Source organism: Rhinopithecus roxellana, chromosome 5, assembly GCF_007565055.1.
Source record: "Rhinopithecus roxellana isolate Shanxi Qingling chromosome 5, ASM756505v1, whole genome shotgun sequence".
NCBI classification, from domain to species: domain Eukaryota; kingdom Metazoa; phylum Chordata; class Mammalia; order Primates; family Cercopithecidae; genus Rhinopithecus; species Rhinopithecus roxellana.
Window position 1 is genome coordinate 84,718,989 of NC_044553.1, and position 23,598 is coordinate 84,742,586.

General features: G+C 39.6%; 1 protein-coding gene and 1 pseudogene across 9 annotated transcripts in view; both read right to left on the bottom strand.

The window, feature by feature from the left end:
* Window positions 1–23,598, bottom strand: part of RAD51B (RAD51 paralog B) — a 774,018-nt gene that overhangs the window by 415,419 nt on the left and 335,001 nt on the right. The gene's annotated exons all lie outside the window — the stretch shown is intronic.
* LOC104659623 lies at window positions 4,006–4,403 on the bottom strand (annotated as a pseudogene). Its single transcript, XR_747611.2, has one exon. The product of XR_747611.2 is annotated as an ATP synthase subunit ATP5MPL, mitochondrial pseudogene (transcript).

A 23,598-nucleotide genomic window follows, 5' to 3' on the forward strand; every position in this document is an offset into this window, starting at 1 on the left:
AATATTAATTATTGTAAAATATAATAATACATATGCAACAATAAATTACACAATAAAAAATTAAAAGAAAGATTAGGACTGGTAAAGTAAGTTAAACTATAGCAGCAGAACCACCACAATAGAAGTCTAGAACAAGGAGGAGGAGTTGTGCCTAGGGGGAGGAGTAAAGCCTTATTGAAGAGCTATAAACATGTGAGTTTCACCAAGCAGAGAAGCTGGCAAAAAGCATGCTAATGGAAGAAAAGTCGATGCAAAACACAAAGGTGAGGAACAGCAAGAAATCAGTGTGTCTGAAGCACATACACGGCTAGAGAGGTGACCCAAGAAAATCTTACAAACTAAGAGAATACATTTGGATTCTGTTCTTTAGAGAAGAAGTCAAAAGAGGTCTCTAAATAGGAGAGTGACTAGATCAGATTTGTTTCTAGGTGAATAACTCATTCCATCTTTCCAAAACAGAGGAGCATCACCTCTAAATTCCATTTGATTTCACAAGTTCATTGCTAGAAAGAATGTCAGTGTGGAAAAAAATTGTTTTGACGAAGTAATCAATTCACGATTCCCACCATCAGTACAATAATCACAAGAAACAGATTGGCTAATACCAAAGTAGAGCCATAGACAAACCTAATACTAGAGTCTATAACAACTGCTTCTGAATGATCATTCTAAAAAGCTCTTTCTTACCTAAAAGAAGAAGAAGAAAGAAGAGAAGAAAGAAGGAAGATGGGAGAAACAAGGAGGGAAGAGGAGAGAGGAGGAGGGGGGAGGAGGGAGAGAAGGGAGGAGATAATGAAGTGAGAAGGAAGAAAAAAGGAAGAAAGGAAGAAGGAAAAAGAAAAAAGAAGAACAACAAAGAAAAACAAAAAAGAAAGAAATCAGCCAGACGCAGTGGCTCACGCCTGTAATCCCAGCACTTTGGGAGGCCTAGGTGGGCAGATCACGAGGTCAGGAGATCGAGACCATCCTGGCTAACACGGTGAAACCTCGTCTCTACTAAAAATACAAAAAATTAGCCAGGCGTGGTGGTGCACGCCTGTAGTCCCAGCTACTCGGAGGCTGAGGCAGGAGAATGGCGTGAACCCAGGAGGCGGAGCTTGCAGTGAGCCGAGATGGTGCCACTGCACTCCAGCCTGGATGACAAAGCGAGACTCCGTCTCAAAAAAAAAAAAAAAAAAAAAAAGAGCAATTAAGACAACTGGTATTACAAAGCGTAATACGCCCAAGCCGGGAGTGGTGGCTCAGGCCTGTAATCCCAGCACGTTGGGAGGACGAGGCAAGTGGATCACTTGAGGTCAGGAGTTCGAGACCAGCTTGGCTAACATGGTGAAACCCCACCTCTACTAAAAATACAACAATCAGCTGCCCATGGTGATGTGCACCTGTAATACCAGCTACTCAGGAGGCTGAGGCAGGAGAATAGCTTTGACCCAGGAGGCAGAGGTTGTGGGTGGGCCGAGATTGTGCCACTGCACTCCAGCCTAGGTGACAGAGCAAGCCTCCACCTCAAAAAACAAAGAAAAATAAACAAATAAAATAAAAATATGTCCAAGATACAGTAAGAGAAAAAGATGCAAAGCAGTATGTAATATATAAACACATTCTTTGTGAAGCAAATGAATACTAAATATGTTAAAATATGCATTGAAAAAATTTGAAGGACTGTATACAAACATGCTAACGTCAGTTAAGTCTAAGATTATGGGAAACTTTTTCCCTTCCTCCATAATATATCTCTGAAAGGTCTGAATTTTATGAGTATGTATTACTTTTACAAACATAAAAGCATATGAAGGATAAATTTAATTTAAATGAGATCTCTTGATGGTGGCCCATAATCGCAAAGGTTGTGGGAAGTTGGATAAGTAAAATAAGCACTTCCATGTGGGTGTCACCACTAACAAGCAGGTTTCCCATATTTCTATGTGGTCAACATAACATTCAAAGGGAGAGATCTTTTTTTTCCTTTTGCAACTTTTATTTTAGTTTCAGGGGATACATGTGCAAGTTTGTTACCTGGATATATTGTGTGATGCTGGGGTTTGGGGTATGAATGATCCCGTTATTCAGGTACTGAGAACAGTACTCAATAGTTAGTTTTTCAACCCTTCTCCCCACTTCCTCCCTCCCTTCTCTAGTAGTTCCCAGTGTCAACTGTTGCCATCTTTATGTTCTTGAGTACTTAATGTTTAGCTTCCACTTATAAGTGAGAATGTGTGGTATTTGGTTTCCTGTTCCTGCCTTAATTCACTCAGGATAATGGTCTCCAGCTGTATCCATGCTGCTGCAAAGGACATGACTTCATTCTTTTTATGGCTGCATAGTATTCCATGGTCCATATGTACCATATTTTCTTTCTCAGGTGGGCACCTAGGTTGATTCCACGTCTTTGCTATTGTGAATAGTGCTGCAATTAATATGTGAGTATGCATATGTGTCTTTTTGGTAGAAAAAATTGTTTTCTATTGGATATACACCCAGTAATGGAATGCTGGGTCAAATGATAATTCTGTTTTAGGTTTTTTGAGAAATCTCCAAACTGCTTTCCACAGTGGCTGAAATAATTTACATTCCCACCAACAGTGTACATGCATTCCCTTTAATCTGCAGTCTTGCCAACATGTTGTTTTTTGGCTTTTTAATAGCAGCCATTCTGACTGATGTAAGATGGTATCTCATTGTGGTTTTGATTTGCATTTCCCTGATAATTACTGACAATAAGTATTTTTTTATATGTTTGTTGTTTGCTTGTATGTCTTCTTTTGAGAAGTGTCTTCTCATGTCTTTTGCCCATTTTTTAATAGGGTTATTTGGGTTTTGCTGCTCAACTGTTCAAGTTCCTAATAGAATTTGGATATTACACCTTTGTCAGATGCATAGTTTGTGAATATTTTCTTCCTATCTGCATGTTGTCTGTTTATTCTATTGATAGTTTAATTAGGTCCCACCTGTCAATTTTTGTTTTTGTTCCAACTGCCTTTGAGGACTTAGTCACAAATTCTTTACCAAAGCCCATGTCCAGAATGGTATTTCCTAGGTTTTCTTCTAGGATTCTTATATTTTGAGGTCTTACATTTAAATCTTTAATCCATCTTGAGTCAATTTTTGCATATGGTGAAAGGTAGGCGTCTGGTTTCTTTCTTCTGCATATGGCTAGCCAACTACCCCAGCAGTATTTATTGACCAGGGAGTCCTTTCCCCATTGCTTATTTTTGTCAGCTTGGTTGAAGATTAGACATCTGTACGTGTGTGGCTTTATTTCGGGATTCTCTGTTCTGTTCCATTGGTTAATGTGTCCGCTTCTATACCAGTACCATGCTGTTTTGGTTACTGTAGCCTTATACTATAGTTTCCAGTTGGGTAATGTGATGCTTCAAAGGGAGAGTTTTTAGATTTGTGTAGGGGTACCCCAGGTCATGGACCAACACCAGTCTGTGGCCTGTTAGGAACTGGGCCACACAGCAGGAGGTGAGCTTCACCTCCTATCAGATCAGTGGCAGAGTTAGATTCTCATAGGAGCACGAATCCTATTGTGAACTGCACATTCAAGGGATCTAGGTTGGGTGTTCTTTATGAGAATTTAATGCCTGATGATCTGAAGTGGAAGAGTTTCATCCTGAAACAGCCACCCCGCCCCCATCCACGGAAAAATTGTCTTCCACAAAACTGGTCCCTGGTGTCAAAAAAGGTTGGAGACTGTAGGCAAGCCTCATCTGCCTGACTTCTATTCTTTCTCCCTAATCTACTCAAGAACTTGATATAATTCCTTGCTATGATCATGTTTTTCCTGTAGCCTTTAAAATAATTATTTCAATGCTGATAAATCTGCTATCACTCTGTAGTAGCAGCAAATCATCTTAACTTATTGTCTTTGTGACAAATAGATATGCATTTTGGATCTGTGGAATTCCTTCCTCTTGCAGGAACAGCAAACTGAAATGATGAATTCAAGAGATTCAAGAATCTGCATGTCATTCCATTTGCCCTATACATAAACTGAATTTCTTTTTTTTTTTTTTTTTCCATCTCACAAATCCATTTATTCATGCCATGAAGTAAATGGTACTTATACAAGTGTACAGGGACGTTCCACGCTCCCCATCTAACACGGCTTGCTTAAATTTACAGGCAGACTGATGTTTTCTTTCACATGTACTCCAAGTAAATCTGGTTAGTGATGACCAGGAGCAGGTGCCGAAGCTTTCAAAGCCTTACTTCTTTTATCAGCGGCCCGGATTTTATAAACGATGAAACCCATCAGCCCCATTCCTATCCAAATCTCCTGGTAAACTTGGGTGTAGTAGGGCTTCATGGGGATCCACACATTTTTAATAATAATTTGAAGCATCTTGACGCAAGACAGACGCCTCAGAGAGCACCACAAACCTGCAGCCAACTCAGAAAAGCATAAACTGAATTTCTTTAAGGCTAAATCTAACATGTTGGCAATACTTTATTATGTAGTTATTATTTATTTTTCAATAAATAGCACACTTTTACATTGCTTCATCTGATTTTCATAGAAACCCTATGAGGGAGTGGGGCTGAAAATCATCCCTATCCTTTTATTTTTCATGATTTTACATTTTAAGACAATTTGGCCGGTGGGGGTGAAGTAGTAAATACAAAAGGAGTGCATTCCCAGTGCATAAAATTTGGAAATAAAAACAGAACTAAACCAAACAAAGAATCATTCCTAGTCCCATTACTAGATACAACATTATAACCACTTAGGTTTCCAATATTTTCAATTATTCTTTGTATTTAAGCCTGTTTAAAGATGAGAAAATTTTCACATGTGTAATGAGAGTCAAAGCTAGGGCTAAAACTCATGAACACTTCCCCTCACACTAGGAAGCCTCCTCCTTCTTATTAATCTGTCTCTCTTTCAAAATGCTCAAGCATCAGAAATAATAAATCTCCAGAAACACAGATTTTGGGATTGTTCGTATTTTGTTTCCATTTACAGATAAACTTACTAATGGTCTTTGGAGAGAAGCACCTGCAGCATAAAAATTGCTATCAAACACAATGATTTTTAAGATTATTTTTAACTCTGAAACAATCCTTCTCCTTCTCCTTCTTTTTTTTTTTTTTTTTTTTTTTGAGACAGGGTCTTGCTCACTCTATCACCCTGGCTGGAGTGGTGCAGTAGCAACCTCACTATAAGCAGTAAGGTGCAGTGGCTCACGTCTGTAATCCCAGCACTTTGGGAGGATGAGGCAGGTGGATCGCTTGAGTCCAGGAGTTTAAGACCAGCCTGGGTAACATGGCGAAACCCTGTCTCTACAAAAGAAAAAAGAATACAAAAAATTAGGCAGGCATGGTGGTATATACCTGTAGTCCCAGCTACTTAAGAGGCTGAGATGGAAGGATTGCTTGAGCCCAGGAGGCAGAGGTTGTAGTGAGCTGTGATTACACCACTGCACTCCAGCCTGGATGAGACAGTGAGATCTTGTCTCAAAAAATAATTTTTTTTTAAAGCTCACTATAACCTTGCAAGTGATCCTCCCACATCAGCCTCCCAAGTAGCTGGAACTACAGGTGCATCCCACCATACCCAGGTAATTTTTAAAATTTTCTGTAGCGATGGGGTCTCACTATATTGCCCAGGCTGGTCTCAAACTCCTGAGCTCAGGCAATCCTCCCAGCCTTGGGCTTTCAACGTGCTGGGATTACAGGTGTGAACCACCGTGCCTAGCCCAACTCTGAAACAATTCTAATCTTCTCTGAATGGAACTGTGGGCTAGAGCTCAAGCAAATTCTAATCTTCTCTGAATGGAACTGTGGGCTAGAGCTCAAGCATCAGGATCAATAGGATAACAGATGTGCGACTGTTATAATACGGAGTGCCAACTTGATTGGATTGAAGGATGCAAAGTATTACTCCTGGGTGTCTGTGAGGGTGTTGCCAAAAAGTTAAACATTTGAGTCAGTGGACTGGGAGAAGCAGACCCACCCTAAATCTTGGTGGGCACTGTCTAATTAGCTGCCAGTGTGGCTAGAAAGAAGCAGGTAGAAGCTGGAAGGACTTGACTTGCTGAGTCTTTGGGACTTCATCTTTCTCCTGTGCTGGATGCTTCCTGCCCTTGAAGATCAGACTCCAGATTCCTCAGCTTTTAGACTCTTGGACTTACACCAGTGATTTGCCAGGGGTTCTTGGGCCTTTGGACACAGACTGAAAGCTGCACTGTTGGTTTCCCTACTTTTGAGGTCTTAGGACTTGGACTGGCTTCCTTGCTCCTCCGCTTGCAGACTGCCTATTGTGGGACCTCACCTTGTGATGGTGTGAGTTAATACTACTTAATAAACTCCCCTTCATATATTCATCTATCCTGTCAGTTCTGCCCCTCTAGAGAACCCTAATACAAGATGAGAACAAATTAAGTCAGCCAAAATCCCCCAAATAAGAAGTTAACCAAACTAAAATTAAAATCATAAACCAACATCATAAGTTGGAACAAGTGTCAACCAAGGGAAGGAAAGGAATACGGGTCCAGTAATCAACCTAAAGTTATACATCTAAAAAGTGGTGAGACCAGATTAAGCCCTAGTCTAGGTGGCTCAAAGCTTATGTTCTTTTCCATGTCTTACCTTTCTAGGTACAGTCACTGACAGTCTATGCCCCTTAAATCTCTAAGAAACCAGGCATGTTTGCAAATGCCTTAACATTTTCCCCGGAAGGTGAAACCTGAAAATGTAGTTAGCAAAGGTATCTCAGAATTTGTTTCTGCAGTACATGTCTCTTCCAGTTTCTGCAATGTGGTGAGGAAATTGAACATCTCTCTGCCTCTGCTTTACCACATGAACACCCATGTGTACGTGGATGTATGCACACACACACACGTGTATGCATGTGCAAACACAATTTAACCATCTTCACTTCAGATGGTCTGATCTTCAGTCACGTCACCCATAATCAGAAACTGGAATATATAAAAAGGACATACGAAAAAATTTACATTGAATTGAATATTAAAAGTTACAGAACTCACATATTCTCTGTTCAAGCAAATCCTGCTGCCCTTAACTGTGCAAACACATTTGTCTATAATATGTGAAATCATTACATTTGGAGATAAAGTTAAAACCAACATGTTGATCCAAACTAGTGGGAAACAAACTGAAAGGCTTACCGCAGTCAAAATTGGAAAAAGTTAATCACAGTTACTCAGTACACTGCATAGCTGTTAATTTAGCTTTGGGAAACTCTCTCTTAAAGGAGAACTTCTAAATTGAAGCACAAGATGGCTTGAATAGAGGCAGTGGTTTGCAAGGGAGGAGGAGATTCCACAGGAGTACTGAGACCACACATTAGACACCAAGGCTTCTCAAGCACCTCTTCACCTAACCCACTGTATTCTCATGACAAAACACCTCATGATGTTCTAGGGCATGGAAACCATAATCTATATAATACATACATCATTATATTCTTTAGGTGGCAATGGATCTAAATGAAAAAATACATAAATGTACTGTTTTAAAGCCAGTTGAAATTATTAGCCATATAAGATTGGAAAACAGGATGCCTGATTTTACTCGGAGTTTTTCCAGTGACTCACCATGTAATTCTGAGGACATAACCCTTTGATCCTTAGCCTACAACCCAGAGAATTTTAAATTGTGCTCCTCCAGACCCCCACCTTTGGAGGCACCCTTTCTAGCATCTTTTGCCCTCAGATAAAAGGATCTATAGACGTGGAAAATTGTTGTTTGGTGATTTCCCATAACCTCCTTTCTAGTATTTCAGTCATTCTCCTTTTACATTTGAGGGACACTGCAGAGAAATCACTGCTTTGCACAATCAAAGCCACAGGCTTAAAATTTCACTATTGGAGGCAGCAGGCTGAGAAGGAACAAGTCCGGCTTTAACACCGCAAATATCTCCAATTACCAAATGCAGGCAGAAAAACGACAAAAAATCAAGGAGAGATAGAAAGGCCCTTGGTATTCTTCAAGGCTTCCCTTTGGGATGAAAGTTCCTTGAGCCTTCCAAGGCAGAAAGCCTGGGCAGTCTGCACACCTGGGGTGCATTAATGAGCCCTGAACTCGAGGTGAAACAGGCTGAATTTCATCTAGATGCTTCCCACAATCCGCTCTCATAAAACTCAGAGTAATTTACTAGCTTAGGAACGCGGCATGGTATTCATGGAGCACTGAATCTGGGGATTACCTTCCAGAGTCACTGGATAAATCCCACTGCTCATCTTTGTAAATACACCTTCATCTTGATTACCTTTAGCTCAAGGGGAGTTTCATTTTGTTTGCTGCGGCACACGGTCAAGACTAAAACCCAATTTCAAATCATTCTCACACCTCTCCTGAGAAGTCTTTCAAAGAGCATCCAAACGTTGATGTAACGTTTGAGTTTTAGCATTAGGTTATGTGCTCTTCTAAATACAAAACACCAACGCCTCTGCTGTTGCTTCCCTTCCCTCACCTGCTATGTGGAGGTGATGATAGCTTGTCTTGCAGTTCCCCCAATATGTATGAAAAGGAAGTTTCACTGTAGTTGCCTGGCAGGCTCCAACCTTGCCACAGCAGTCAGTATGGCTGTTCCTGCCCAGAAAAGCCCTTGGTCTTCTCACATTTCCCTGACTCTGTCCTGTACACCTTGAAGCATAACTCAGCACAGAGCTCACCCAGCCACCCTGATCAGCGCATTCTATACATCTGCTCGCTGTCTTTCTCCACTTCCAGCTACTTAGAGAAGCAGATCATAAGGCAGTAACTTTTGCATTCTGGCTCTGCAATTTGCTGCCTGTGAGACCTTGGCAAAGTTACTTAGCCTCTCTTTGCCTGGGTTTCCATATTTATAAAATGGCGATAACGACAGCTGCCTCATAAGATTGTAAGTATTAAATATATAACCTTATAACGCCAGAAATATAGTAAAGCACTCAATAGCATGATGATAATCATGATGATACTTTTTCATTATCAAAGTCAACTACTTTCCTTAGAAAGAGTACTCCTCTATCCCGGCCCTCTCTAACATTTACAACCCCCTCATCTAACAATGGGCAGAGTGGCCTCCTACTGCCAAACCACAACTAGCTAGAGCAAACTGAGCCATTAGTAAGCAAGCTATACGATAAGCAGGTTTGGGCAAAATAATACATGAAGGCAAAGTAAAGATGAATGATAGCACTCCCCAAACCGTCTGTGTTCCATCAAACTAGACATTCTAAACACATAGGCTATGGTTCAGAAGTTGGGGTATTTTAAGGTGACAGGTGGCAAAACTTTAACCATTAGGGTGACTTACGCAATTAGGCAATGCTGTAGCCTATACATATTATTCAGGACTGAAGAATTGTCGGTGCCATAGGCCAAGCTCTAGTCTTGGCACCCTCCCCGCCAACACACAAACATACATTCTACCATCTGTTTCTACCATCTGTGCAAGACCCAGCTGTCTTGAAGTCAGACCTGAACTGGCTGGCATCCTAGTGTTTGGGGCTCCTTATAAGCCATTCACATCTCCCATGTGATGTAAGGCCCACTCCTATGGTGTGATGCCCTGAAAGATGTAACATCTGTTTATCCATGTCATGGCCTAGCATTCTAATGCATGCTTCCTATGGTAGTCTTACCCCTAATAGTTACAATAACAACATAGAAGAGCATTTTTCAACTTGTATCCCTCTCTATATTATGTTATTACTAGAGATGTTCTTTGAAAAAAATTCCATATGACATATAAGTATGATCAATTTCTATGTGTATTATGACATAAGAAAGGCTGTGAAGCACTGTTCTAGACTAAGATCAGAAAGAAACCTGCAATTCATAAGTTCCAAACATTTACTGAGTATCTACTAAGTACAAGTCATGTTATAACACATGCTTTTAATATTCCGTATTTAGATTTTCTACCTGTAGCTCAGAAATAAAATAATACATTTGTATCAGAGGAATGGCCTCAGAGTAATAATAGCTACAAGTACTTTGTGAACTTTTTAGATAAAAAATAAAAGGTAAATTTAATATGTATTTTTAATTTGCTGCATAAAATGTGTTTTATCCCCAATCAGATTCTTGCCAAGAAAGAAAAAAAAGAAAAGGCAACAGAGCCTCATCCTGAAAAGAAAAAGCCTGAAAACCTAGGGATACATGAGAAACATCTGCCGCATACTAGCACAGCAAGGAAACCACGCACCAATAAACAGTAATTTAACTGCAAAAGGAATGCTTCACACACACTGAAAGCAGTTCCTTTATCTTCAAAGGAAAAATATTAATGAAGGAAGAAGAGGTTTTAGAGTACTTTGCAGGAAGGTGGCATTGCTCTTACCTGCCTCTAATATCAAAATGCCAATATAGAAACACACTCTCACAATCATTTTATAACACTTGGCATCTATTGTGACCAGAGCAGAAATTTTATCTACACTTTAAAGTGTTTCCTATTTCAGCCTCTTCAATATAACCAAAAAAGGATTCTGTCTTCAGTCTGCCTGAAAAGTAGGGAAAGATGATTTTTTTGTTTTTCAGATTTTTTACAATATCTGTTTACCCATGTCACAGCCAAACAACATCAGTTGCTAGCCACACAAAACAGAGGCAATGAAATGAACGTGTTAAACTGTGGGAGAATTCTAATGGTGCTTTACTGAGAACTCCCTTCTCTCTTGACGCCACATTCTGCCAATTTCCAGTATGCCAGGTATTGGACAGCACTGGGGAGAAGTTACAACCCTCCAGAAACAGCCTAAAAATTCCTTTGCGGACTTAAAGGGATAAGAGAAATTTGAAAGGCCTGGGCTTCAAACTTTTAACAAAGAAGGATTTGAGAAGGAATGTGATTCAACAGGATATGCATAGCCCAATTACTTAGATGACTGATGATCGAAGTCTTAATCCAGTCTCCAATGTCAACTCCTCATGTGGTTACTGTCAAGTAGGGAACCCTGTTTCTTTATTCATGAGACTGGAGAGTAGAGACATGGGGGAAGGATGACAGAAAAAAAGAAAGTATGCATAACACACTGTAAAGTGGGAAGTGATACCTAACTAAACAAATGATAAAATCATATAAAACAATAATAATAGTCTTTTTCTCATAGCTTCAGAAAGAATATTTCAATTAACTGGGTCACTGGAAAACAATAATTTTATATAGCATTTTGATAAACAGGTTCACAGGTTATAAATAGGTTTATATTTTTTTAAAAATTACTTATCAATGTATCTTTCTAGCCACACTGGCAGCTAATTAGACAGTGCCCAATTGTATTCAAGCTGTGTGTTTGATCTGCAAAGAGGTAAGGTTTCAGTTTATACTTGCTGTTTGTGGAAGCAGCCTCAGGCAGGAAAGGTTTATGAGAAAAGAAGACAACCCTGATTACTGCAAAATGAAGAAGGCAACATGGTCACCAGCTCAGTGTTAGAAAAAGGGCATTATAAAAGCAGTGCTGAGAGACCAGGTATTCTGCCTACTTGGATGAGCTGCCACCTTTGAGGCAATGCCAAGGTCATGTGCATTGAGCTGTTAAAGAAATCTGAGTAGGAAAATGTTTTCAGGCAAGGTAACTTCCTTTAAAGTATGCTTGGCAACTGGTCATCTGGTCATCTCAACAGTGGCTCAATGATCAATAGACAAGAGAGCATAAAAGGTTAGTCAAATGCCAGAAAGTCTGAACATCTCGGCTGGAGAGTTAAATTCTTTTGACTTTTGGAAGACTTTCTTAAATTTATTTACAGGTGTCTCCAGGAGCTTAAGCTAATCATTTTTTTTAAAAACTTAACTGCTTCTTATTTTCATTTTTTCCCTTTCTCTCTCTCCCCACTGCCCCCCTCCATCGCCCTCATCAATTTAGAGTTGCTTTTATATATTTTCTCCTTATAAGTGGACTTGAGCTCTAGCCCAGTGAGAGAAAAGATAAGCACATGTGATTGAATGTTTTTATTTTTTTATTTTTTATTTTATTATTTATTTATTTTTTTGAGACGGAGTCTTGCTATGTTGCCCAGGCTGGAGTGCAGTGGCCGGATCTCAGCTCACTGCAAGCTCTGCCTCCTGGGTTTATGCCATTCTCCTGCCTCAGCCTCCCGAGTAGCTGGGACTACAGGCGCCCGCCACCTCACCCGGCTAGTTTTTTTTTTTTTTTTTTTTTTTTTTTGTATTTTTTAGTAGAGACGGGGTTTCACCATGTTAGCCAGGATGGTCTCGATCTCCTGACCTCGTGATCCGCCCGTCTCAGCCTCCCAAAGTGTTGGGATTACAGGCTGGAGCCACCGCGCCCGGCCACGATTGCATGTTTTTAAGGAAACATCTACTGAGGATATCTAGTTAAACTTGAAACATGACTTTTGGTAGATGGAAATCAGTAAAGCATGTATAATTAGATCACTCTGGTACTGGCCAGCAACAAAGATCATTCTAAAAATTGAGATCAAAATACCTAGGTTCCTACCTGTGTAAACACACACACACGCACACACCCAAGTGCATGCACACACGTGTGTTTGAGCAGTCACAGACATATACTGTTGGACTGAGTGCCTTTCTGGCACCCAGAAAAAGATGGTGCTTTTAAAAGTTTTAAAGGAAAACATCACCAAGTGTTGGTGTACAGAATTATGTGCTATTTGCAATTGGAAGTCAATGTGGCATTGTACACTCAGTGTCAGTCTCGAATCTGGAAGAAAAACTTTTCTCAGAAACAAGTCTTAGTCCAATATTACCTTTCTTGGCCCATTCTGGTAGTTACACTCTAGAGAAAAGGACTCCTTTGCTCATTTTGTGACATGCGTCAATTGAGGATGGCAAACTTGATGACAATATTATGAACACAGTGATTTAGAACAGATCTCTAGTAAAAAACAGAACTCCATCTTGGCATAGTGCAGTTGATTAATATGCCCCAGGCCCATGAAATACATACTCTTGCTGCTAAATGAAACAATCCAGAAGCCTTCTGTATAAGATACCTGGGCAATATTGTTCCATAATCCCATCCTCTTTTGGTACTTCTATAACTATTTAATTTCAAGGTTGGTTACCTTTAATTTCTAGAATCAGGGAACACATGATCCAAAGTTTACCTTTTTTGTGTTCAAAATGGACCTGCTCAGAAGTCTTCAATATAAAATATTAACACTGTAAATTCATGCAATGTTCATCAACTCTGGAGACCAAAGGGCTTTTACAGAGGCTATTGTTTTAGTTTTTAGTGCTCATTCTATCCCTGAGTGACACACATCATGATCCTCATTTCCTTGTAGAGAAATAATCTAATGATGATTGAGTTGCCTGAGGTGAAGTCACTGAAAAAGCTGAGAAGCCAACTCTAAATTTCCTGATCCACTATTTCAGCACTAGAATGTATTATCTTATTTTGAGAAATGACTAAGGATTTAAGAGCTAAGTCTTTGAGAACAGCATACCGATTAAGAGTACAGGTTTTGGAATTAGTTGGACCTGGGTTTGAATCCCAGTTCTATTATTTACTATTGTGAATCTTGGATAAGTTTCTTAACCTCTCTGTGCCTCACTTGCTACCCATCCATACAAAGCCCCAGAAAACTAGATACATGTTATTTGGTATGTTTTCCAAGATGTATGCCTAAGAGATAAAATCTGCCTCCTCATCATCTCCTAGGGATAGTTAAGGATTAGTTAGATTGGTAAGTTGGCACATACGCTGAGACTCCAACTAACGAACACAGCATCCAAATAGAGTACAGGCTAAGCAGGAGGATCCTTGCCTATTATAGCACATGTCTGGCAATTTATTTATGAGTGCAGCAAGCAGGCTTCTATATCACTTACTGTGATGGAAGAGAAAGAGAAGGAAAGAGAGGCAACATCTTGATGAAATATATAGCAATTTTGAATGCAACTCTAGGAAGTGCATATGTAGTAGAGAAATCATTAAGCCATTGGCTTGGAACTGTCAGACTTTACTGATGAGGAAATGGAGGCTGAGAGAGGTTCACTTGATGGAATTCATGTAATAAGAGGTAGCAGAGTGATTCGAACCCAAGTCAGACTGAGTCACACATTTTCTACCAGTACTCTGTACTTACTAGGAGATGGTGATCTCATGTATAAATGTTAACTGATAACTTATCTCAGACACCTGCAAGTTAAACAGATACCATAATTCAACTTGAATTTGGCTGGGGAACCATAAAAGCACCCAAGACCAGTGAGACATCGGCACGCTGAGTATTATGCCCCAGCACTCATTTAGAAAGAAATGAATCATAAAATATGTCAGCAATAGCTCATTTTATACAACCAAAAATAGGTGCTTCTTAGCTATTTTCCACCTAAAGACTATCCCCAGCCAGCTATGCTTGTGAGGTAGCACATCCCAAACACAGGTGGGAGAACCATGAACAAGTGCACTTAGCCATCTTTATAAACCTGCCTACAATGAATAAAATGGAAATGGTCACTATGAAGCATTCAGTACTTAAATTGCTCTGCTTAACTGATGAAACTCAAATACTGTTCCTATTTATTTATTTATTTATTTATTTATTTTGAGACGGAGTCTCGCTCTGTCGCCCAGGCTGGAGTGCAATGGCCGGATCTCAGCTCACTGCAAGCTCTGCCTCCCGGGTTCACGCCATTCTCCTGCCTCAGCCTCCCTACTAGCTGGGACTACAGGCGCCTGCCACCTCGCCCGGCTAATTTTTTGTATTTTTTTAGTAGAGACGGGGTTTCATCACGTTAGCCAGGATGGTCTCGATCTCCTGACCCCGTGATCCGCCCGTCTCGGCCTCCCAAAGTGCTGGGATTACAGGCTTGAGCCACCGCGCCCGGCCTGTTCCTCTTTAGTATGCTTTATTTCTTTAATAAACTTACCAACTTTCTTTAAGGCCAGTAAATGCACCATGATTTCTTTTTTCCTTCTTCATGCCAGCAAAAGGATGGAAAATGGAGTTTGAAGTTGTAAGTCTCGGATGGAAAAATAGAAATGCAAAAGCCATGGGAAAGAATGTGGTATGTCAGTATTATAAAAAGATCATCAATGGAATCAATCCGTTGCTTTGTCATCGATAGTTTGATCTGTCTGGGAAATGCTGATTCCCCAGGATTCAAAGTATGGCTGGAGAAAGGTAGATAACATTCTGTTTCTTTCTCATGGGCAAATATTATTAATATTTACACTAACTCAATACCATTATTTGCAAGGAGGATAAAGCTAAAAACTTAGATGTGGATTGTGCCACTGAGCTCACCATTAATAGAATTAAATTTTCTTACATAATGCAGTTCAGTCCTTGAAAAGAGTATTAATCAACATGAGGCTTCCATTAATTCATTCAATTAATTCCAAGCTTAAATAGGTAGGTCAGTATAGGTTTGCAGACCCATTGAGAAGATAACATTTTAGCAAAGGCTTGAAGTGAGTAAGGGAGTTAGTCATGTATATTAGAAGCAGAGCATTTTAGTCATTAACCTTGATCCAATCCAGTGCCCCCTCATCTTGGCCCCAATGGAAGGTCTTATCCGCATACTGTTGGCTTTCCTCCAGCATTGTTCAGTATTTCCAATGTATCCTATCCTACAGTTATATACTTTTTAAATAGCAATCATTGACAGGCTCAAGGTACTATATATGAGTTGCTCTTATCTTAGCCTGGAGGCACTGAGATCTGTAAAGGTTATATCTTTGTCTTAGTCAGAATGATGTTGTTCTCTTTCCTATGGTTCTTATAACCATTTTTGTTTTTATTAGAGACAGGGTCTCACTTTTTTGCCCAAGCTCGAGTGCAGTGATGCTGTCATAGCTCCACTACACCCTGGAACTCCTGGGCTCCAGGGATCCTCCCACCTGAGTAGCTGGCACTATAGGCTTAAACCACCACAGCCTGCCTTAGCACCATCCTTATTCCCTTGACTATCCTGTACTCTAAATAATCTACCAGAAAGTGGAACTTACTAGCACCTACACTAGAGTCTGAACATGCAGAGTAAGAACTAGTACATGGAGAGTAAGAAAAGATAACAAAATGTATAAGAGTCATTAAGAAGATAAGACAGGAAGAAGGAATTAATAGGCAAATGCCAATCACATATACAGTTGATGCTACACTGGAAACATCACAGTGAAATAATCTAAGACTTGGGCTAGTCAGTGCCATAATTACAAAGATGCCCTGCAGAATAAGTTTCTGGTGGTTAAGATTTCAGTGGCTAGAAGTATCCCTTTCATGGACCAATATGTGGCCACAGACATCAATATAACAACCTACATAGGAGTCAGTCTGTATATTTTACTGATCTTAAGACTTTTACTCATCTTAAGACTGTTACAAAGCTATGCATTCTTTCTTGAGTAAATATTTATCTGTGCAGTTGAATGGTTCCAGCCCAAGGAAAGAAGCCAGGAACATGGGTACTCCCTAATAGTCTGCTGCTGCTTCAATATGACAACAAGGGAGTCATTTCTCGCCTAAGTTCTCTCTACTGAGGAATCGAGATAGTCTACGAACCAGGACCAAGACCTAGAGACCTTTCCACAAAATTACTCACATTGCATGTGATTCTTATGCCACAGAAGGTGCCGAGACCCAGGAATCCAAATCAATGAGTAGTCACTCGTTCTAGTCACCTCTCAGATCCTGAGTAGAACTTCTCATTCAAAATCTACAGTTCAAAAGTTAATTCCCCACTTAGGTCTCACTGTACTTACTGGCTGCTGTCTTGGAGAATAAAATCTTGGATTCTAAGGCCAGAGTGTTCCCACAGACAGTATAGCAAGATGGCAATCAGTTCTTTGCAAAGAATATAAAGAATATAATTCTATCTTGAAGTCTGACCTTAAGTGGAAAAAGATCAAAGACCAAAATGTATTAACTACAAATGGCTCTAGCCAGTCCTACTTGGCTTTATATTATAAATAAGAAACAAAACAATACCTCCATGAGTTAAACACTGAGCTAAGTATACATGAGTATACACTCATTTGAATTTGCCACTGACTTTCTGTGGAACTTTTGGCAAGTAAAACTCTGAGTTCTATTTCTTCACCTGTAAAATTTAAAAATAATACTTTACTAAGTAGGATTTCGCAAGCAATAAACTTTAAAATGCCTTTTAAAATGCAAATACCTGGAGCTGTATAATTAGTCACATCATCTTCAGACTAAAACAAAGGCCTAATTCCCTGTAATCCAGGTGTCCCTACACTCAATAATAAGAGACCTTGGAGATTTGGCTCAGAAATGAGTAAACAGACTACAATACAGGAAGGGCAAACTACTGGGAAGGGAGGCCAATACTAGTTAATCATTCACAGGATTAAGTGTCTTATTTCTCTTTCATAACATAGGCTTGACTAGCTAGAAACTTACCCAGCCAAGCACAAAAAGCCATCAGTGGTTAAAAGAAAATAATTGAATGAGAAAGGAACCATGGTTCGGGTCACATCATTTTAATTCTCGTAAGTTCTTTCTTTAAGGGCTTTTTCTTTCCACTTGAAGTTTGGGAGGTATCAGTCAATCTAAATATATAGAAATTCAATTATTCTCCTTGCCTTTATAACCTCTTATATATTGTATAAATGAGCTCCCACAAGCTTATGGAATTTTATGGAGGTGTTTGGCAAGAGTTCACAACCGTGTTCTTAGCTACTTGCAAATGGTTATGTGACTTAGGAAAGCCTCTTAATCTAGCTAAGCTTCTTATTCTCCAAAATTAGAAAATAGAAATTATGAATTGGGCCCTGGCTAATGAAGCGACAAACGCAGCAGTAACTGGCTCTGTTTGCATTTTGCGGTGTGGTCGGAGGTTAAGTCAGTAAGGATGGGACAAATACACATGTAATAGATGAAGAGTGTAATGACAGAAAATCACGCAGGACCCACATCCTCCTCTTAACTACTGACAAAGGATTTCCTCATCTTTTCAAAATGAGAACTAGGCAATTTAAGGGAGGAGGGAAGGTGCAAATTGACACTGAGGGAGATACAGTTGAACTGAAGACCTAACAGAATGTAATGGAAAGGAATGTATTAAAATTGACTGGTGGATACGCACATTTAAACATGGCTATGATACAGAGGTGTCGAAATATTAAATATTTTCATCAGCCTAAAATAAGAATGAGAAATATAGCTGGGTGTGGTGGCTCACACCTGTAATCCTAGCACTTTGGGAGGCTGAGGTGGGTGGATCACTTGAGGTCGGGAGTTCAAAACCAGGCTGGCCAACATGGTGAAACCTTGTCTCTACTAAAAATACAAAAAAGTAGCTGGGCATGGTGGTGGGCACCTGCAATCCCAGCTACTTGGGAGGCTGAGGCAGAAGAATCGCTTGAACCCCAGAGGCAGAGGTTACAGTGACCCAAGATCGCACCATTGCACTCCAGCCTGGGCGACAGAGCGAGACTCCATCACACACACACACACACACACACACACACACACACACACACACACGAATGAGAAATATGACAAACAAGATGAAAGGTAATCACTGCCTACAAAACACTGCATTTAATGTTTTCTTTAGAAACTAATAAAATTACAATTTCTAGTAAAAGACACTGTAGGTCGGGTGCAGCTGATCATGCCTGTAATCCCAGCACTTTGGGAGGCTGAGGTGAGTGGATCACCTGAGGTCAGAAGTTTGAGACGAGCCTGGCCAACATGGTGAAACCTCGTCTCTACCAAAAATACAAAAATTAGGGGGGCATGGTGGTGGGTGCCTGTAAACCCAGCTACTTGGGAGGCTGAGGCAGGAGAATTGCTTGAACACAGGAGGCAGAGGTTGCAGTGAGCTGAGATTGCTGCCATTGCACTTCAGACTGGGCAACAGGAGCGAAACTCTGTCCCCTCCCCGCCCAAAAAAGGACACTGTAGTCTTGAATCCTTTTCTCCAAATAAGATTCTGCTACAGAAATGCCTTATTTCTTTTTTGTTCTGTCAGGTTCTAAAGTTACAAATACGAGACAAAAGTCACAAATATGATGACGGATCAACTAAGTTAGAAATTCTTCAAGAAAAAGAGAACCTCTTCTATAAATACATGAACTCGATCAGGCTGAGAACCTGTGTACCTGTTTACACAGAAAAGCGAGACTTTCGCCACTTGCTGGGTTATGGAGGCGGAGCCTGAAACCCTTGGCCAGCAGGGCCTTCCCTTTCAAGGACTCCTGGTAGGCCGGGCGCGGTGGCTCAAGCCTGTAATCCCAGCACTTTGGGAGGCCAAGGCGGGCGGATCACGAGGTCAGGAGATCCAGACCACGGTGAAACCCCGTCTCTACTAAAAATACAAAAAACTAGCCGGGCGCGGTGGCGGGCGCCTGTAGTCCCAGCTACTCGGGAGGCTGAGGCAGGAGAATGGCGTGAACCTGGGAGGAGGAGCTTGCAGTGAGCCAAGATCGCGCCACTGCACTCCAGCCAGGGGGACAGAGCGAAACTCCGTCTCAAAAAAAAAAAAAAAAAAATCAAGGACTCCTGGTAAAAACTTACTTTTTTCTACCCAAAGGCCAAAACCAAGACATGAAGCTTTTACTTCTGGAAACCCTTGTCTGAAACTCAGTGAAGTCATCATTCCCAATACATTTTTTTCATCAACATTTTATAGTCAGAAATGAGAATAAAAAGTTGTATAGCCTTTCCAAAAGGCAACTTGCTATTTATAATCATGAAAAAATAGATCCAGCCTGAATGTCCAACATCTAGAATGGTTATAGAACTCATGTTACAGTCGTGAGATAAACCATTCTGCTGCCATTAAAATTCTTTTGACAAAAAAGTTTTTAATAGGATGAGATAAAATGATAAGTAAAAAATACTATATAAAAACTGTAAAATATAAGCTAAATTATGTAAAAACTTTAAATGTGTATAAAATAAGACTAGTAAGAAATATGACAAAATGTTAACAGTAGTCATTTCAGGGTGTGGTTTTAGAACACTAATTTTTTAAATGATAGCTTTCTTAAAGAAGGAAAATAGAGTACTTTTATTATTGGAAAAAAAATAGTAATAAAAGGGATATCCTCTGATTTTAATTCTCCTGTGTGCCAGTACTTCCCCTGCCCAATCTTTCATTCTCTCCTAAACCTGAGCCAGACATTTTGTAGTTAATTAACTAAAATGTTTTTAATGAATGCTTACTCTGAAATGGACCCTGTACTAGGCAAATTAAAGGATATGAAAGAAATAGGAAATGAGGTCTTTGCTTTCAAGGAAAGGATGCTGCTAAACTCTAGAGAGAATGCTTGGGAGGAAAAACCACCACCATTAACCTAGGAAATAAAGAAATATAGCAAATTCAAGCGGAGTAGGTTCCCTCCTACATTAGAGAGTGAATCACTCCATTATTCAATTTAAAACCAAGGAGTTCTCTTATTCCTTAATGGAGAAGTCAGAAAACTGAACTTCACAATCATTACAACTCTCGGTAAGAAAGGCATCTTCCTAATGAAGAACCTAAAGCCGAGAGAGTTTAAATGGTTCTTTCCACCACAGCTAAGAGTCCATAGAACAGTATTCTTTGCTGTTTTTTATGAGCACACACACAAAACATATAAACAAGACTTGTTTAATTCAGAAAAAGCTTTGTTGTAAGGGCAGTGCAAACAAGCAGAGAAATGACACTACTGTAAGGTGAACAAGAAGGTCATCTAGAACCTCTAATTCAAAATGCGCCCATCAGATCAACATATATCCATCAATTCAAATACTCCCATCATGGCTACCTTACAAGAACCCACCCTTCCATGAATGTGCATCACTAACTCCCTCTCAGACCATCTGGTCACAGGAAAATTCGAGCCAGTGGAACTCAGCAACATCTACATAGAGAGTTATTTGTGATACAAGATATCAGACTGGGGGAGGGGGTTAACTTTTCTAAATGTATATGTTATTTAAAATATATTTAAAAGTTCCAAAGAATAACAAATGCCCATGTACTCAACTTACGATATAAAACGTTAAGGGGTTATATGTTAAGGAACAGATGAAGGGGAAAATCAAATTATGCAAAATTAGTGACCAATAATAGAATAAGAAGGTTATAATCATCAATAAGAAACCTAAGAGAAGATAAAATGCTTTGGGAGCAGAAAATTTGAAACAGGCAATAAACAACAACAACAACAAATGAAAGCAGGCTACTTGAGGAGAACCAGAATATGACTCAGGTCTGGGTACTCCTTTGCCCTTTTATACAATCTGAAACCATGCTTCTCCCAGGCTAGCAAATGAATCATCCATCTGTTAGAAAAACGAAGAAAGCCTCAGATTAAAAGAAAAAGAGAACAAAATTCATTGAGCTTACTATGCAAGCTGGAGTCTTCAGGGATCAGGAGCTATATAAAGTGCTGTTATAGTGATAAGGAAAACAACGACAGCTAGAATAATCCCTCCTAAAAACTGAAATGGGAGAGGGCCAGGAACAAACTGCTCTGATGGAGGTGTATGCTTATATCCTAGGACCTGGAATAAAAGAGGATTTTAAAGGGCAAGTCTGAAATGTACTTGCTGAACATGACCTGCCTTGCTAAGCCTGGTTCTTGTCATGGCTATTATGCCCTCAATTTCATGAACATCATGTTCACTTGGAAAGAAAAAAACAAAACTGTTTTAGTAGTAATTGCACATCAATATGAGAGTCCTATTATTTCTATTAAGTTAATTAACCTATTTTTGAAAAGTATACAAAATAGGTCACTTAAGTGGGTGTGACCTTATCCAGTGAACTGTGCTTTTAAACTGTCTCCAGCTATTAAGATTTATAGACCCCTTTATCAACATCTCGGTTTGAAAAGGCTGCCTGAGTGAAAGGCATGCAACACCAGGCCAAAACAGCTTTGGTCCCTATCAATCAGCCTATTATTACTTAATGATATTTAGATGATATGATTAGATTTTCAAATTGAATGCTGTTTAATCTAAATTCCAGAGTGCTTGTGTAATCGTGCTACATTTTAAGGTTCAGGCAAACAGTCTGAAGGAGAGAATTTATATCTAAGATCTATAAAAATAATGCTCCTCATAGATCGTTGGTAAAGGAGAAAACTGCTTTACCATGGTATATGTATAGGGGCAACAACTGCTTCTAAATCATCACCACCATCAGTATCAGAGACATAAAAGGCCTTTGCAGAACTGAGCACCATGCTAGGCAGTGTACAAAAGTTTTGTTTTGTACTTTTGTCCTGCGTAAAAGAAGTAAAATTCTAGAGACCCATTTCTATTAAATTTCACACAATTCCATATACAAAGAGAAAATGTCCTTTAGAGCCTCTTCCCATCTGAGTGTCTGTGGGTCCATGACTACGTGGCCCACCCCAAGGAGTGATATTTGTATTGTACCCAATAAAATCTAGTGTCAAAATTATGAGAGACACTTCCAAACTCTCACAGCCTAGCAAAACAGTGTCACTATCAGAGTAGTACAAATCACAAAAAAGAATAGCAAGCTATTCTTCAAAGCAATTCACAGATCTGCCTAAGGTTGCAAATACTTTAGAGATAAAGTATATACAATAAAATCCATCTCATAAGGTTTTAAAAATTAAATAAGATAATGTTTATGGGAGGACTTTGTACCTATAAAATACTAAAGAGGGCAGGGAGTATAAGTAGAATATCAGAACTCTAATAAATGACTTTTCATGGGGAAACGTCAGACTGTCTATGAAATCTTTGGGTAGGTATAGTGGTTACAGGAGTATTCCTGTTGTCTCATCAATCATACCAATTAAGTAAAGACCTCGTCTACCCATCAAATCTTAACCTGAGTACTTTAAAAAGCCATTTCCATGTAACACTGAAAAGGGAGTAGAACTTGAGGAGGAAAATATGGTCATAGAATTTTACTCCACCCATTTATCTAATCAATCTACCAAGTGCTACCTCTGTACCAGCCGCTGAGCTGGACACTGAAAGGCAAAAATAAACAAGACATAATCTCTCATACAATAAAGCAGGAAGGGAAGGATATATACAAAATATATGCTATAGGTTTTATAGGAACTATGTAAGAAGTATATACAGGGTATGATGGGATACAAGGAGGGAGTTACAAAAGCATTCACACTGGAATTAGGGTTTAAAATATAAAACAGGTGTTGGCAATTAAAGAAGTGGGTGGAGAGAATGTAGAATGTCCAACAACATGGCATGTTTTGGAACCCACAAACCTTCAGTGTGGCTAGAACAGAGGTCATAAGAGGATTCAAGACTAGTAACAAGGTAAAGATCATTAAGACTTCAATAACCAATATAAAGAGTGTAAACCTTGTCTTATAGCACACAAGAAACCACTAAGTATTTTTAAAATGAGACAGTAATATTTTACGATTTGCATTTTAGAAAGGTTAATCTGCAAATGGTATGGAGAGCAGACTGTAATGAGACCAGACTGGTGGCAGAAAGACAATCGCAGCTGCCCGAGGACAGAAGAGCAAGAGCCGAATTAAGGTAGTAATCGGGGGATGGAGATAAGCGGCATAAAGTATTACGGCAGTCAGATCTACAGATGTTGAGGAAATGGGGTGAGGGATCTTCAGCTTGAGAGATGAGGTGGATAGCTATTCCATTCACAGAGAGAGCAAATTCAGGAAAAGAATATTAAGTTTTATGTATGTTATGCTACAAATCATTACGGGGCAT